Consider the following 16,068-nt stretch of genomic DNA (forward strand, 5'->3'; position numbering starts at 1 on the left):
TTGCCACTTTCAAAAACCTAAAAAAAACAATTTTAAAACTTATAATTTAAATATAACCACGATCTCGGCGAGTAAAAATTCTGAAAAAATTCTCAGTTTTAGTCCTTTTTATGTAGAATAACATATCAAAAAATTAGACTGGCATCTTTTTTCATTTTCGAGAAAAAAAATTACAAGTTTTACAATTGCTGCAAAAGTACCATCCGAAACCTAAAAAATGAAAATTTTTGCATTTTTGAAATATTTTACCAATGTGTAGACGATAATGTGAAAAAAATCCCCCTCCCCCCCATTTGTCAACGAATTGACATTTTTCGTGCTATAAATTTTTATTTCAAGAGTGAAATTAATGCATTTTTCGTCAATTTGTCGACAAATTGGGGGGAGGGGGATTTTTTTCACATTATCGTCTACACATTGGTAAAATATTTCAAAAATGCAAAAATTTTCATTTTTTAGGTTTCGGATGGTACTTTTGCAGCAATTGTAAAACTTGTAATTTTTTTTCTCGAAAATGAAAAAAGATGCCAGTCTAATTTTTTGATATGTTATTCTACATAAAAAGGACTAAAACTGAGAATTTTTTCAGAATTTTTACTCGCCGAGATCGTGGTTATATTTAAATTATAAGTTTTAAAATCGTTTTTTTTAGGTTTTTGAAAGTGGCAACACTGATTTTGACATCACTCGTCGATTACCCTCTCAAAGTACTACAATTTGAAAAAAAGTTCAAAATTCTATACCACGTACAACCGGAGCAATTTGCAACTGAAATTTTCCATTTTCGGTCATTTTGGAGAACTTTGAAGCGCCACAGCTCCGTCAAAAAAAATCGAAAAAATGTCCGGTTTGCGTCATTCGTCATCGTTTGATGACCTCTACAAATGATCTGATTTTGAAAAAAATCGAAGACCCCTCGTGCAAAAATCCGCCGATTTGGCATGGAATGACCCTCATACGACTTGCCGAAAGGGGTTAAAATTTCGGCATTAAACTAGAATTTTTTTATCAAAACTCAGTTTGAGCAATTTTGAAAAATTCTGAATTCAAACTTGAATAATGACTTTGCAGATTTTTGAAAAAGTGCTGTACGGTTTCAACCTATCAAAATTGCTTAAAACATCAGGAAATTTGAAAATAGCGGGCCAATTTTGAATGAATTTTGATAATTTTCGAAGTTTTTGAAATAATTGTTAGGCAGGCTATCAAGGATATTAAAAAAAACACAAAAATTTTGACAAAAAGTCGAAAATCTGCATCAAAACTTTTCTGAGTACTTACGTACTTTTGAAGGACTTTGAGACTAAACCTGGTTGTTGATTTTTCAGATTTTTGAAAATGCATTTTACGACCTAGTAAAAATGAGGAGCTCATTGCAAAAATATCCCTTGTCACTTTGAAAAAAATTGGGGAGGTTCTTTTCTCCACTGCATTGTATGCATGCATCAGTATGATAGCCCTCTAAAAGTTTTTCTGAGAGTAACAGGAATTACTCAAGTTCATAAAAAAAATCTCTTTGAATACACTATACCAATTCATCAGGACTTTACAGTGGTTTTTTGTCTAGCTTGTTTTTTATTTTCATTTTGGACAAGGGCTATTTTTGCAATGAGCTCCTCAAATGGGTTTAAATTTCATGAGAATATCATAAATTCTGTCAAATATTTTTTGAGGCATTTTTGAAGAACTGATGTCTTATACTTGATTTTCGGAAACTTTTGAAGAAAGGATTTGCAGCCTATGGGGCTTTTTCAAGCCTTACTGTGCGATGTAAAAGTCCAAAAAAAGCAAATTTTATTTTTTTTGCTGTGAGTGAGATTTTTATCAACTTTTTCATGAAATACGTCAGAAAGTGGTCAAAATAAGACAACTGAATGAATTTAAACTTTTTTTAATGTTTGAAATTGAAAATTGAATTTTTTCGAATTTTGATTTTTTTGTGATGAGTTAATTTCACCGAGTGAAGGGGGTTTTCCAACTTTTTCAACAGATACGTAAAAATAGGGGTCAATTTACTAATCAAAACTTTTTTTCATGTTTTAAATCAAAAAATCGCATTTTTTCGCAAAGTTTAATTTTTTTTAAATCGACTTTGTTACAAGTTACCATCCCAATTTTTTAATATGGTGTTCAGCATGAACAGTTGTCCATAATATATTTTTTTCAGAATTTTTGAGAGTCGGAACGATATGAAACCTACGTTTTGAAACTTTTCGAGCTAATTTTTTGTACGAAAAAAAGTGGCAACACTGATTTTTATGATATCACCAAAAAGCCTTTGAAACCTCCCTAACTATTGGAAAAAGTTCCATTTTGGTAGGTATCGCGGTTATCGAGCAATCCACTGCTGAAATGGATGATATTTTAGGTTCACTGAAAACTTTGACACCCCCTGGCTGCCGTTAAAAATGGGCTAGAGGGCTGCGATTTGCGCCATTGGCCATCCCTTCGGAAGGTCTTTCCACAGGAAAAATTTTCAAAAAAATCGCCGAATCCACCTACCACTTTTCGGTCCAATTGACGTGGAATGACCCAACTGAATTTCTTGGGCCGCATTAATGCCAGTCTACTGAACACTTCTTTTGGCGTTGGCAGTAAGTATAGACTATGAATTATCATTTTTCAGGGACTAGGGTGGGTCGTTTTTAAACTTTTTTCGAATTTTTATGAACCCTAGCAAAAATTATACCTATTCGTCAACTGATTCACATTTTTACGTGATAGTCAGCGTGAGCAGTTGAGCACTAATAAGACCCCTAAGCTGACAAAAAAAATCAAACTTTTTTTTCGACGCGTAGAAAATTTTTTGAGTTTTCAAAACTTTGAGTTCGAGACGAGGAGAGAGTGAAAGGTTGACCAAGAAATTTCCCAATTTTTTTCCTGCGTCTTATTGAGGTCATAATATTATGTACTAATAGCGTGTAGGTGTCATGATACTGTGTATACTTCTGTGAATCTAGTTCATAGTTGCGACTTTTGCGGAACCTATTGAATTCACGAGGTGTTAATCGTATTTTGCGTGGGAGAAACGCAAACGCAAACTAACCTAAGTACTGCGAATACAACAGAAAAATTTTAGTTTTGTTGTTACTCACCTAGAGGTACCTCTACCTATACCTAGCTATAAAAGATCTTATACCAGATCCAATTCTGTGAGACGTTTTTACTACACATTACATTAGAGCAAAACTTTACTGCGCTTGCTTTTTGTACGGTTTTAATTCCGATGCGACGATAATTAAAACAAAACTCGGTTTAACTCCCCGTTATTATTGTAGGTACCTACAGATATAATAATACGATCTTTTTAACCTAATTTTTAACACATTTGTTTGTTAAAATCAAGAAAACACGAACGAATATGTACGAAGATTTGATTCTTACGGTGTTGATTCTCGTTACAATTTTTTCATTTACATACTGCAGTTGAAAGTTTAAGTGTTTTCTTCTTTTTCTCTCTTTTCCCCCTCGGACTCGATTTTCTCTCTTTAATTGGTCTTATATGTGCTGGATAAATCGTAGGAGGATGAATGAAATCTGTAATTTTCATCATCAGCCGCTACAGAGGGCCTTTAATCTTCGGTTATGGTAGCTATTCGGATTAATTACGGATTTCTTTTGTTTTATTAAGTATACGTCTATTGGTCAGATTATTGTGACAACGTTCAGCGTTCGAATAATATCACACGGCGTCGAGCTATTTTTAAAACTGAAATTTGCTAATTAATTACAAATTTTAAACATCTGTCTTCGAATAGGTAGACCTCCCCTTAAGTAGGTACAGATAGAGATACACACACAGTAGTGTTATTAATAGATTTTTATTTTAATGATGGTGGCAATGTTTCTCGTTTCAGAGATAGGTACCTAGGTACCTACCTAACGAACGTTTTGTTTTTCACGTAATCAACGTCGCAATGCAAATCTCGTTGGTATATATGTGGTAGATAGATACGTCAGCGTCACTTTTTTTTTTATCGGATAGGTCGTTTATCTGTATCGTGTTCTTTTCATGTCAAATTCGACTCTTGACACTATTTTCTTCTTGATCGTCGTTTTCTTAACGATAGAGCTGAATGATGGCGTTATTCATTGCACTTTGGTAGGTATTCTAAAAACTGTACAAAAATCATAAATTGAAGTTATTCGAGAATTGCTTTACTTACTACTTATGTAGCTTCGTTTCACCGGAGACTGGGGGAGAATTTTTAACAAATTCGCTGATAATACCTATCTATGCTCTGTCCCCTCCATGTGAAGCATAATACTGCTAAAACTTGAACTATAGATTTCGGTTTTAGTACAGTATTTATTATTCGTAATAAAATGAGGGAAATAATGTACCTACCTATCTAAATGTTCGCTGGGGAAGTAGAGAACTGTGTTGGTTCGATAAATTCTTCGGTCTATAAGATTCAATAAGCTCGAGTAAGTATACTTGGGTTTCTCCAGCGGAAAAACGACACTTCATGGCTATTCACCTCAGTTATAGTCTTTTTCGATGACTTTTTAAACTGTACTCTCGAAAAGATGTGTTTTGAGAACAACGTCTTACCTGAAATAAAAAAATACCTACGTAAAATGAACGAAATACTAATTGCAAAATAGGTACTTCGAATTTTTACTCACTGATAAATAACGATATTGAATTTCCACAGCCTACGGATGGTTCTGTCTGCCGATGATTCATGGAAATGGAAACTGGGAAGCGCCGAAAGCTGAAACCACCCTATACTTCGAAAGTTCGTCGAAGCTACCCTCCCGAGATACAACAACGCTATCTAGTGCCACATTAAGTGAATTATTATGCTCGCTTGTAACTGTTTTCATTGGTGAAGTCGAGACGATATTTTTATTTTTTTTTAAAACAATGTTACGATTTTATCCAAATTACGTAATTTTGTAATGCACGAAAAAGGCGAGAATTTGACTTATTGGTAGCAGGAAAACACGAAAATAGTATAGACATTTTTTCAGAAAACACGAAAATTTCTAATGAATTTTGGCTTCTTATTATTATTTAATTTCCTCTGTTTCATAATTTTCTTGAATTATGATTTTTCAAAAGCTTTTGCCTTCGCTTCGCTCGGGGGTACTTCTCTCTCCCCCCACCCCTCTAAATTAAATTAGGTATCTAGAAAAGTACGCCCTTTAAATCTGAAAAATTCAAGTCCAAAAAATCGATTTTCGTGTCAAAAAAAATATTTTTTATAATTATTTTTCCATCAGTGTACCGTATAATGGTGAACTAGAACTTGAGGTGCCAAAAACTTGGAGAATGAATCAAATATTAAACAGGTCTGGAAGCTCGTGTCTTCGGAATTCGGCGAATACTCGCTTCCGATTGGCTAAATCATTCGGGAGTGAGGATCAGCTGACTTCAATAAAAGTCGAATAAAAAGCTCGCAATTGCAAATTTTTACTCAATAACTCATCATCTAAAACACTATTGATGCTTCCTTCTTTCGATTTCAATCATTCAAACGTTTCTGAAGTAGGTAATTAAAACCAACATTTTGAAGCTTCACCCTCTAGCTTTGTCCAGTTCAAAAAATTTCACGCGAGTCGTTAACCTGTCGATCAAAATGACCGCCATTTTGTTAACAGGGTCAACTTTTTTTTTGGCAAGTTTGCTTTAAAATGTTCCTTGTAGGATGTCCCCTTTTTAATAAAAAAAGTTGACGTCCCAAATGATCGGCGGGGGGGGGGGGGTGAAATCCTTCCTATTGTCATATGACGAGCTATATTATTCTGCGCGTTTACGATGTAATCCTGAGACCGAAAAGCTACTTTGCCCGAATTTCGAAATTTTGACGGACATTCTTCCGAATCTATTTACAAACAAAACGTGTCTCTCGTAAATCTGTTCAATCCCTGGATGCAAATATACCTATAACTAACGTTGGAATTGCTTTGGCTTTTGTAATGTTGCCAAACCCGAGCGTTCAATTCACTTGAAGTATTTTTAGTTTGGTTATTTGACAGCCGACCATCTGGTATACACATACACACATATGATACTTGAAGTTTGCCAACCTCCTTGCGGCAACGACCGACAGTATAGCTTGAAATGTTGTCATCAATGTATCTTTTAGTGCAATGTCGAAAATTTTCTTCGACCAAAAGAGTACATAAATATAAAGTGCTGATCGATGAAATAAATGATGTATCTTTCGCGTGATTTGTGCAGTTTTGCTGCTGTACAAATCAACAAATTTGATTGTTTTTCGATTTTCGTGCCATTAATTTCGGGTTAAGGTTAAAATGTTTGGTGGAGCAACGCTATCTTGGTTCAAGATATTATAGCTAACGCTAATGGATGTCGCAGTTTCCGGTTTAGTAGGTAGGTACCTATTTGTCATTTAGTATTTCGTTAATTTAAAATCAAACGATTTTGATGCATGTTCAAAATGATATATTTTTCGCTACATACTCGTATAATAATTAGCGCGAATTGCTCGTTTTACTTTGAATAAATTCTGTTTTATTATAAATCAGGTGCAATGGCTGTACCTACTTGTTCGATATTATGCATTACCGGCTCCAAACTCATTCGCAGCAGATCATGATGGTTTTAATATGAGCTGATGAGTTGTGGTACTATTCAATTTTAACGAATTCTTCAAACTATATTCGGTAAATTTTTAAATCATACATATTAATATAGCATACTTTTGCATAAAATTTTAATTTAGTAAGTAGGTATACTTAGTATAATTATTCTTCTGATGTTTTATTATTTCAGAAAAAAAATCTCAATAATGCGAAGAATTTATCCGCATAATTTTATGTTGTGAATTTTTCCACGTCAAGATACCTATTGGAATAGAGGCATAAATTCGTATTCTGCAGGAAGATTAAATGCGAATTAAAGCCCAGCTTTTATCTGCCGCTCGGGAAAGTACGTCGTTCATGTATCGCGTCACCGGCATAACGTTTCCTGAAATTTGTAACTTTTTTTCAAAAAACATCACATTATCTTAATTTTCCTTGCAGTCTCATACAGTACTAGTACATATAATGGTACGGATAGTTGTAAACGTATCACGCAATTTCATTTACCTACAACCAGTATGTATTTTTTCTACTCTATTGAAACTTTTTTCGCCTAGACTTGATGTAGGTACCTACCTATAGATTTTAAACTACTTTCTATTGAATAATTCAACGTCATAGTATTGAAAAAGTTTCGTTCTTAGAAATGAAATTGTTTGCAATAACCTGTCGAAATATGATCATTGCAAACACTTCGCCGGAGTAATTGAGAAATAATCATGAGCTAGGTACTATTTTCAGAAATTTTTCAAAAAATCGATTGTACAAATGTACATAATAATAAGACGTATCTTCTTAAAATTAATTTTGAGTTTCAATTCGCAGTTTAAAATTTTCAACAAACTGAAAAAAAAACACTTACAAAGAAATACCTACCTACCGCTTTCCTTTATCAGTTTAGCTTGTAATACTTACTTTTTCAAACTTTTGTTTGAGCCTCAAAAACGTTGTAAGGTTTTTATTTTAATGTTTAAAAAATGAGGAGAATTCAAAAGTCTGGAAAAAAATACGAAAAAACTCTTTGAAAAATAATTAGATAAAACCAAAATACGTATCTTTTAAAATGTTGATTTTACCAAAGTTGATGGCCTGAAAAATGGTCTTCGTCTTACCTATTTTAATAATAATTAATTTTTGTATAAGTACTAGTTCTTTTTTTCGTTTTATTTGATTTCCTCCGACGATTCTTGAAAATCGATTGGTGGAAATTCATACTCGAGAAACGTGTACCTATTTCTTCATGTTTGGGCAAAAACTTGCGCAGACAACTCGAGTAGGTAATAATTGACCACATGAGCTGACATTTTTACAAGTTAATAGGTCCTCAATAAAGGTTATTAAAATCATTAAGAAGTCATCATTTTGGCTGTTTTGGCCTAAATTTGAACGAATTGCTTCCATCCCGCGCTTCCTTTTTTGAAAAAGGCAGCGAAAAATTGAAAATTTTGAGTCATGGACATGGCCATTCCTTTATTTCGTTTTCGATTTTGAAAAAAAGTCCAGTTTGAAAGTACGAGTACTTACAAAAAAATACTTACCTAATGTTGAAAACCAAACATAAGAAGGCGAAAATTAATTCTGATAATCTAAAGCGATCAACTGTTTGAAAATAATGATATTTCGAAGATATCACTCGGATTATTGAAAATTGCGAAAAGTTGATCAAATATTTACAAAAATTGAGCGATAATTTTTCAAAATGCAAAAAACGTATAGTACCTATGTAAAAATTGCAAAATGAACCTCCCAGTTATTGAATGTTACCAAAAATGGATAAAAAATCTTTATAATTTAGCAGAATTCTGCGAAAATTGTTTGAAAAGTCGAAATAATGTCATCATAAGTACATAGTTCGAATTATGAAAACTTGGCAAAATATAGCCAAAATGGTTTGTTTAAAAAAAAAAAAATTGAGAAAATTACAAAAAATAATTAATTAAATACGAGTAGGTATTATCAAAATGATATGAAATTGCGAAAAAATCACTCAAAATTCTACCATTTTCGGGGTAGATTACGGTAAAAATACGATTCAAATTCAAAACATCTTCCCCCCCTTGAATAATACATCTTAAAATTTACCTCTTCTTCTTGTAGCCACGACCGTCTCGATCTTCGGCATCATCCATTGGCGCTTTCCCCTCCTTAGCCCCCTGAAGTCGCCTTCCAGACGATTTCTCTGTACATATCTCTATCTGCCGTTGAGTGAAAGAGGGTTTCCACGCCGAGTCCTGTCCAATTCCTGAGATTTCTCAGCCACGACATTCTCTTCCTTCCTCAACCATGTTTCCCTTCTATCTTCCCCATCATAATTGTCTGTAGTAACTCGTACCTTTCGCCCCTCATTGCATGGCCGAAATAACAGAGCTTCCGCTTCTTCACAGAATTGACCAGCTCCAGTTCTTTCCCGGTCATTTGCATCACCTCCTCATTCCTCTTCTTCGCTGTCCATGGTATCTTCAGAATGCGCCGGTAGCACCACATTTCAAATGCATCAAGCTTACTTATGGTATCTCCCTTCAGGGTCCAGGTTTCGCATCCGTACATCAGAACAGACCATACATAGCATTTTGTTGCTCTGACACGGGTTTTTATTGACAGATTGTTTGCAGTCAGTGTCTTTTTCATCCTTATGAAAGCAGCTCTTGCCTGTTCGATTCTGCTCCTTATTTCTTCATTAGGATTTGCATCATCGTTCACCCAGGCGCCTAGGTATTTGTAATGTTTCACCTGGTCTAGAATATCGCCTCCAGTCATTATCTCTATTTTATCAGATTCTTCACCGCCTACTCTCATGACTTTGGTCTTTTTTGTATTTATTCGAATTCCATAGTCCTTACAGGCTCTCTCCACAGCATGTATCAGCTCCTCCAGTTCCTCCTCACTTTCAGCAATAAGTGCCGTATCATCCGCATATCTGATGTTGTTTATTAATTCGCCACCAATTTTTACTCCTTCAGTTCAACCTTCTAGAGCCTTTCTAAATGCCTGATCTGCGTATACGTTGTACAGAATGGGAGACAATATACACCCCTGTCGAACTCCACACTCTATTTCCATTGGATCCGTCTGTTTCCCATTTTCCAATAGGACTGTGGCCTTTTGTTGACGATAAAGGTTTTCGATTATACAGGGTGGACAGAAATATCGGGTACCCCTAAAAAAGTTTTCTGTTAAATACTTCGGTTGGTCACAGTGAATGATAGTAATGGTAGCACATGATTGGTTGTTAGACTGGAGAGATAACATTTCACCAATCATATGCATCTATTTCACATTGCCAACCTATATTTTCAATGAAAAACTTTCTTAGGGGTACCCGATATTTCTGTCCACCCTGTACGTATGTCTGCCAGATCTAGCCCTATCAACCGTATTATCTCAAAAAGTCTTTCATGTTGCACCTTGTCAAACGCTTTTTCAAAGTCCAAAAAGCATATATACATTGGTTGACGAAACTCCCGCATTTTTTGCATTGAAACATTGATGCAAAACAGCGCTTCTTGCGTGCCCAGACCACTTCTGAAACCAAACTGTTCTCTGCTGATATTTTCTTCGCATTTTCTTTGTATTCTGCTATGGATAATTCTCAGAAATACTTTGAGGGTATGACTCATCAGACTGATTAGTCTGTAATCGCTGCAGGATTTGGGATGGTGGTTTTTAGGTAGAGGTATAAATGTCGACATCAGCCATTCATCTGGGATTTCTCCGGGTGTGTAGATTTTATTGAATAATTTGGTAAGTATTTTGAGTCCATCTCTGTCAAGTGTTCTGAGCAGCTCTGATGTTACTTCATACCACACAGACAAAAAAACGTATTACAAAAGAAAATAAAAAAATAATATGAAAAACCGAAGATAAGAAGGCGGAAATGAATTCTGACCAACTGTCTGAAAAGAGTGATAATTATTTCGATGAAATCACTCGGATTATTGAAAATTGCGAAAAGTTGATCAAATATTCTCAAAAATTGAACGATAATTTTTCAAAATGCAAAAAATATTGCAAAATGAACCTCTCAGTTATTGAATGTTACCAAAAATGGATATAAAATCGGTACAATTTAGCAGAATTTTGCAAAAATTGTTTGAAAAGTTGGAATAATGTCATAAGTAGTTCGAATATGAAAACTCAACACGAATTAAATATCGCCAAAATGCTTTGGTTTAAAAAAAAAATATGAGAAAATTACGAAAAATAATTACCTATAATTAAATACCTACGAGTATTATCAAAATGATATGAAATTGCATTTCCACCGAATAATAAATATACTTAATTCCGTTGAAATGAAACATTTTCAGCAAAAATAAAGTTATTATAAAGAACAAGTGAACAAAATAAACGTTTACAATCATGTAGAAATATGCAGCTAATCAGTAGTACTAGTACCCAACTAGCCACTGTTGCTGTCGTACATAGACAAGTCATTTAATGTGTAAGCGGAAAGGTTGTAGTCTTTTTGTCTTCATTTCTGAGTATTCAGTGTCAATAGAAAATGATAAGATAAGGATTCATGCTTATCTCTCCAGTCTTTACCCAACACGTGTCATGGGAGCCAAGGCCAGATGGAGAACTAATTTTTGGGTCGTGTTATTTTTGTTTCGAATTGCTCTATGGAGTTTCATCAAGTTTTCCAGGTATCAAACTTCATTTATGGTGGTCCCTTTTGGAAAAATTCGATCGGAGACTTGCTCAAAGGGTAAAAAACTCGATCACACCCCTCAGCTTCATGTTGGACGGAGGTTCGCCCATTGTTGTCATGATTATGCACCTATGAAACACGCAAAATGCAACCGATTCCAACGAAACTTTCACCAAATACTAACCTCAGTATCACTGATCCGTGGTAAAAATTTCAGCGCGATCAGTGCAAACCAACCCCGAAAAACGAGCATGTGAAACTTACTTATTGAGTGGCCACTCAGCACTCTAGAAAACCTGTTAAACGATATGCCATTTTTGATAATTCAACTTTGCCTTTGGGCCCTTTTTTCCAATTTGCCCCCTGGGCCTAAATCCTTAAATCCGCCACTGGCAATAAGTATGACGATTACCGTTGAATTTTGATTTTGATTATCTTGAAGGTTACCGCGGAGTTGTGAATGTTGCGATGAGGAGGACGTCGAGGGTGGTAGTTACAGTACCTGTAACCACTTAATTACGTTAGGTACGTTAATTTTCATTCTCTAACTAAAACTATAATTTTCGGGGCAAAAAACGGTAAAAATATGATTCAAATTCAAAACATCCCCCCCCCCCTCCTTGAATAATACATCTTAAAATTTACCACGCTGCCAAAAAAACGTATTACAAAAGAAAACAAAAAAAATAATATGAAAAACCAAACATAAGAAGGCAATGAATTCTGACCAACTGTAAAAGAGTGATAACTATAGGTATTTCGAAAAAATCACTCGAATCATTGAAAGTTGCGAAGTGTTGATCACGAAGTCAGCAAAAATAATTAAAAATTGCTCTAAAATAGGCGCAAAAACTGTGAGACAGTTTTCAAATGTGAAATGTGAGCTTCCTACCAAATTTGGGGCAATTGGGTATTTTGCTTTTTCGTAATTTACAAAAAATTGAAAAAATTGACCCCTCATTTACGAAATAGTTTTGAGGGGCAGGAGGGCATACTACACATTAAAGTGATATTCATAGGAGTCCCATTCAACAAATTGAAAGCATTTTTTCAGATTTCCAGAGTGAATGATACATAGAAATCATAGAATTATTTGCTGAAAGAAAGCTTTTATTTGAGATGACAAAATTTAAATTTAAATTATGTTAATTTTTACAAGATACTTAGAAATAAAAACTTACTTACTAATTGTAAGAATTAATGTATAATTTGTAAAGTCCAAAAATAATGCTGAATCATAATACGAGTATCAGAATTGTTACTATTCCCTCCATTTGTGTTGGGGCGGCGGTAAATTGTTTTGTGGCAATTGCATGTGCATTTTTTCGTGCAAGCCTTATCCGGCATTTTGCAGATATTCTGAAATTTTCAAATAAATTTTCAAGTTGAAATTCAGCCGGGGGCTGAGGGGTCCGGAGGGGCTGTGCGAGTGTAGCAGAAAATCTGATGTCATATTCATGCTCAGCAGTATCGAATCGTAAGAAAGCGACACGAAAATCATCAAAGTAAGTTTATTTTAAAAATTCTTAAAAATTGAGGGGTCCGGAGGGGCTGTGTGGGTGTAAAACAAAATCTGACGTCATATTCGTGCTCAGCGATATCGAATCATAAGAAAACGACACCCTACTCATTGATATTCATCTTTCATAAAATTCCAAAATCACCCCCGCCCCCCTTAAGACACTTTTTTTCAACTTTTCAGCATGGCGCACCAAAGCAAAAATTTCGAAAGAAGTACATGATGTTTGGGGGCCAAAAATACATCCAAAAAACGTGTTTCCAAAATTGTACCTCGCAATCTTGATTGTTAATACGCATAAAAAATTAAAAAAACACCATTTTTAGGGGTAAATATGAAGGGGGGTAGAAAATTTTTGTGGGGATACCTACTAAGGATATACATAACTTCCAGAAAAATTTTCAAAATCGGTTAAAATGGAACTGAGAAAAGTGTTATTGAAATTTCAGAAAAGGGTGGTCCCCAAAAAGGGGAGGGGGTGTGGATCTGAAATTTTTCACGCGCAATTTCACCCCCCCCCCCCCCCCCGTAGGCGCCTATATCCTTTATGTATTTTTCAGGAAACCCTCCTTTTTTGAATGGCTGTGGTTCCACCCTCCTTGAACATACAAGGAAAGTTGATACATCATTAGATCGGAAATTGGACGTAGATTTTTTTGGCTAAAATGCAATGCGGCGGAGAAAATCGCGAAAAACTTATTTTGGGGGCACAAATGTGGGTCTGGGGGGCGAAGCACCACGCGGATTTAGGGTGGGTTTTAGTACGTCATTTAGGACACCATCCTGAGCATTTTGACGCAAGAAAAATTTCCCCTAATTTATTCCAGGTGAAATCCCTATTTGACTGTATTAACAATAGGTACTCTTTCTGTGTTAATTTTATGGTTTTATTTTTGCTGTCAAGAAATAAAATTTTTATAAGATACTTAGAAATAAAAACTTACTTACTAAGTAGATATTAATTCTTGCAAGGCTTAGACATTCTGAAATTTTTAAATTATATTTAAAATTTTTAATGTACATTGTACTTGAAGCATAATTATTTCCATACTCTGTATGCAACTGCTCACTGTCACTATGTGTAATTTTCACGTATTTTTCGATATTTCGTGAGGATGCGTTTCTATTTTTCACCAATGGTGCGTTGCTTACGCATACGTGTTGTAAACTTGTAAAATTTTTCTACACGAGTACTTATGGCAAAATACTTCTTTTTATTTTTTGGGAGAAAATAATATATTTTCGTGAAAATTTCGTAATAACGTTTTTTATAGAAAATGAAATCCTTCATCGATCGGTATAAAAATTGTTTCATTTTCTTGCTGTTATAACGATTTCATCGAGTATTTTCATTCGAGAATCAAATTTCACGTAAATCAACTTCAAATCAAAATTACTTGTAATTTTCATAAAATCGGGCACATGAGTGTTTCGAGCAACCAAAATGTTCGAAATTTTATCCTTTTTTTTTTCTTTAATTTGGCGTTTTATTCGAAATTCTAGCTGTTGCTGTTCGGAAGTTACAGAAGTTCAAAGTTGTAAAATACAAGCTACAGCAATCAGCAATGTTCATTTTGTTATCACAATTCACATCACAAGAATGAAGGTAAACAGAAACGGGATTGTCTAACGACATGCAAATCGCTCACTTTTCACAACTTTAAACTTCTGTAACTTTCGAACCGCAACAGCTAGAATTTTGAATAAAACCCCGAATTAAAGAGAATAAAATTTCAAACATTTTGGTTGCTTGAAACACCCACGTGCCCGCTGAAAATTATAAGTAATTTTTGATCTGAAGTTTACTTAATACTTAAAATTCACGAACGAAAATACTCGATAAAATCGTTATGACAGCAAGAAAATGAAGCAATTTTTATACCGATCGATGAAGGATTTCATTTTCTATAAAAAAACGTTATTACGAAATTTACACGAAAATACATTATTTTCTCTCAAAAAATAAAAAAAAGTATTTCGCCATAAGAACTCACCTAGAAAAATTTTACAAATTTGCAACACGTAGGTATGCGCGAGCGACGCACCATTAATGAAAAACAGAAACGCATCCGCACGAAATATCGAAAAATCGGTGAAAATTTGACGTACTTTTGAGCCGAATCTGCAGGGGACACCTCAACAGTGGATTTTTGACCACCTTTTCTCACAATGAAAATATCCAAAAAATCAAAATTTTCAAAATTTCTTACTAAAATTCAAAAAAGGTTCAAAGACCTTTCTATCATGGTATCGTTGATAGACATAAATAGGTATAGAACGAATGACCGCGTCAAAACAATACAAACAAAATAGCTATCGACTGAACATACTTACCTACAATAGACGTCAAATTTGACAAATCAAATGAAATGGATCTGCAGGGATAGAAAATATGGTGGTCATTTAACACTATTATTTTATTATAAGAAATATAAAAACATCTATACCTACTCTTACGAGCTAACTAAGAACACGAGTGATAGAATTGACAAGAGGAGTGTGACACCCTCCCGTCGGTCTTTACACACTCCTGCAAAGAATAGTGGCGGGAATCAACGGGTTTCGCACGTTATCGAACGACAGTGATATTCAGATTCATTCTACAGTCTCGTAGACACATTTAGACATTATCTTCCATCGTGCGATATAAGCCTTAAAAAATTGCTGAAACCTTCTCATTTCCTATTTTTCGTCGAAAAATTAAATTTGGTTGGTATAACAATTGAATAAAAATTGAAACAAATTTTTAAAAATTTCACAGCCGTTACCATTAATTTTTCGATTTAGTAAACTCTATAAAACTTACAATTAGGAATTGACTTTTTGACTGTTTTTTTCTCGCGCTAAACTTTCTCTTTGCTCAGGTCTCTTTATTTATGTGTAGGTACTAGGTAGCTTTTTAAAATCATCAAAAATATTGTAACGCCTTCTGGGCGAAAAATGGATAAAGTAAATAAGAAAATAATAATATGTTAATAATACGATAAACAAATTTAATATAAAATCTACTACTATTGTATTTGATTTGCACCTGCCTATTCTTAATTTTATTCGTAAGTACTTTGTTATATTTATTTTTGAATGAATGAATGAATAAATAAATTACTTTTCTTATGTGTTTTTCATGTGTAGGTTTATTTATCATGATCCTCGGTAGGTAATAAGTACATAATGTGGATTGTGGTTGTGGTTGCGTGCAGTTCATATCATTGATTGTGCAACAATATCTGATCTGATCTCCCCGAATAACCAAAATTTCAATCCAACGTTCAGAAATTCGAATAGGTAGTGAAAAAAAGTTCAAAATTGTTGACTTTGTAGTTTTTTCGGCAAAAATGTTTCGGCC

The 16,068-nt window shown here is 34.3% G+C and overlaps 1 protein-coding gene and 2 long non-coding RNA genes across 3 annotated transcripts in view; 2 read left to right on the forward strand and 1 right to left on the reverse strand.

The window, feature by feature from the left end:
- S6kII (Ribosomal protein S6 kinase II) overlaps positions 1 to 16,068 on the forward strand; it is a 277,023-nt gene that overhangs the window by 98,108 nt on the left and 162,847 nt on the right. The window lies entirely within an intron of this gene.
- On the reverse strand, positions 3,842 to 4,764 carry LOC135848579 (uncharacterized). Its single transcript, XR_010559388.1, has 3 exons — positions 4,630 to 4,764; positions 4,349 to 4,555; positions 3,842 to 4,118 (listed from the first exon to the last, which is right to left on the reverse strand). It is a non-coding gene; the product is annotated as an uncharacterized LOC135848579 (long non-coding RNA).
- LOC135846336 (uncharacterized) lies at positions 5,989 to 15,836 on the forward strand. Its single transcript, XR_010558953.1, has 3 exons — positions 5,989 to 6,343; positions 6,499 to 6,636; positions 6,746 to 15,836. It is a non-coding gene; the product is annotated as an uncharacterized LOC135846336 (long non-coding RNA).

The sequence above is a fragment of the Planococcus citri genome, chromosome 5 (assembly GCF_950023065.1).
Source record: "Planococcus citri chromosome 5, ihPlaCitr1.1, whole genome shotgun sequence".
NCBI classification, from domain to species: domain Eukaryota; kingdom Metazoa; phylum Arthropoda; class Insecta; order Hemiptera; family Pseudococcidae; genus Planococcus; species Planococcus citri.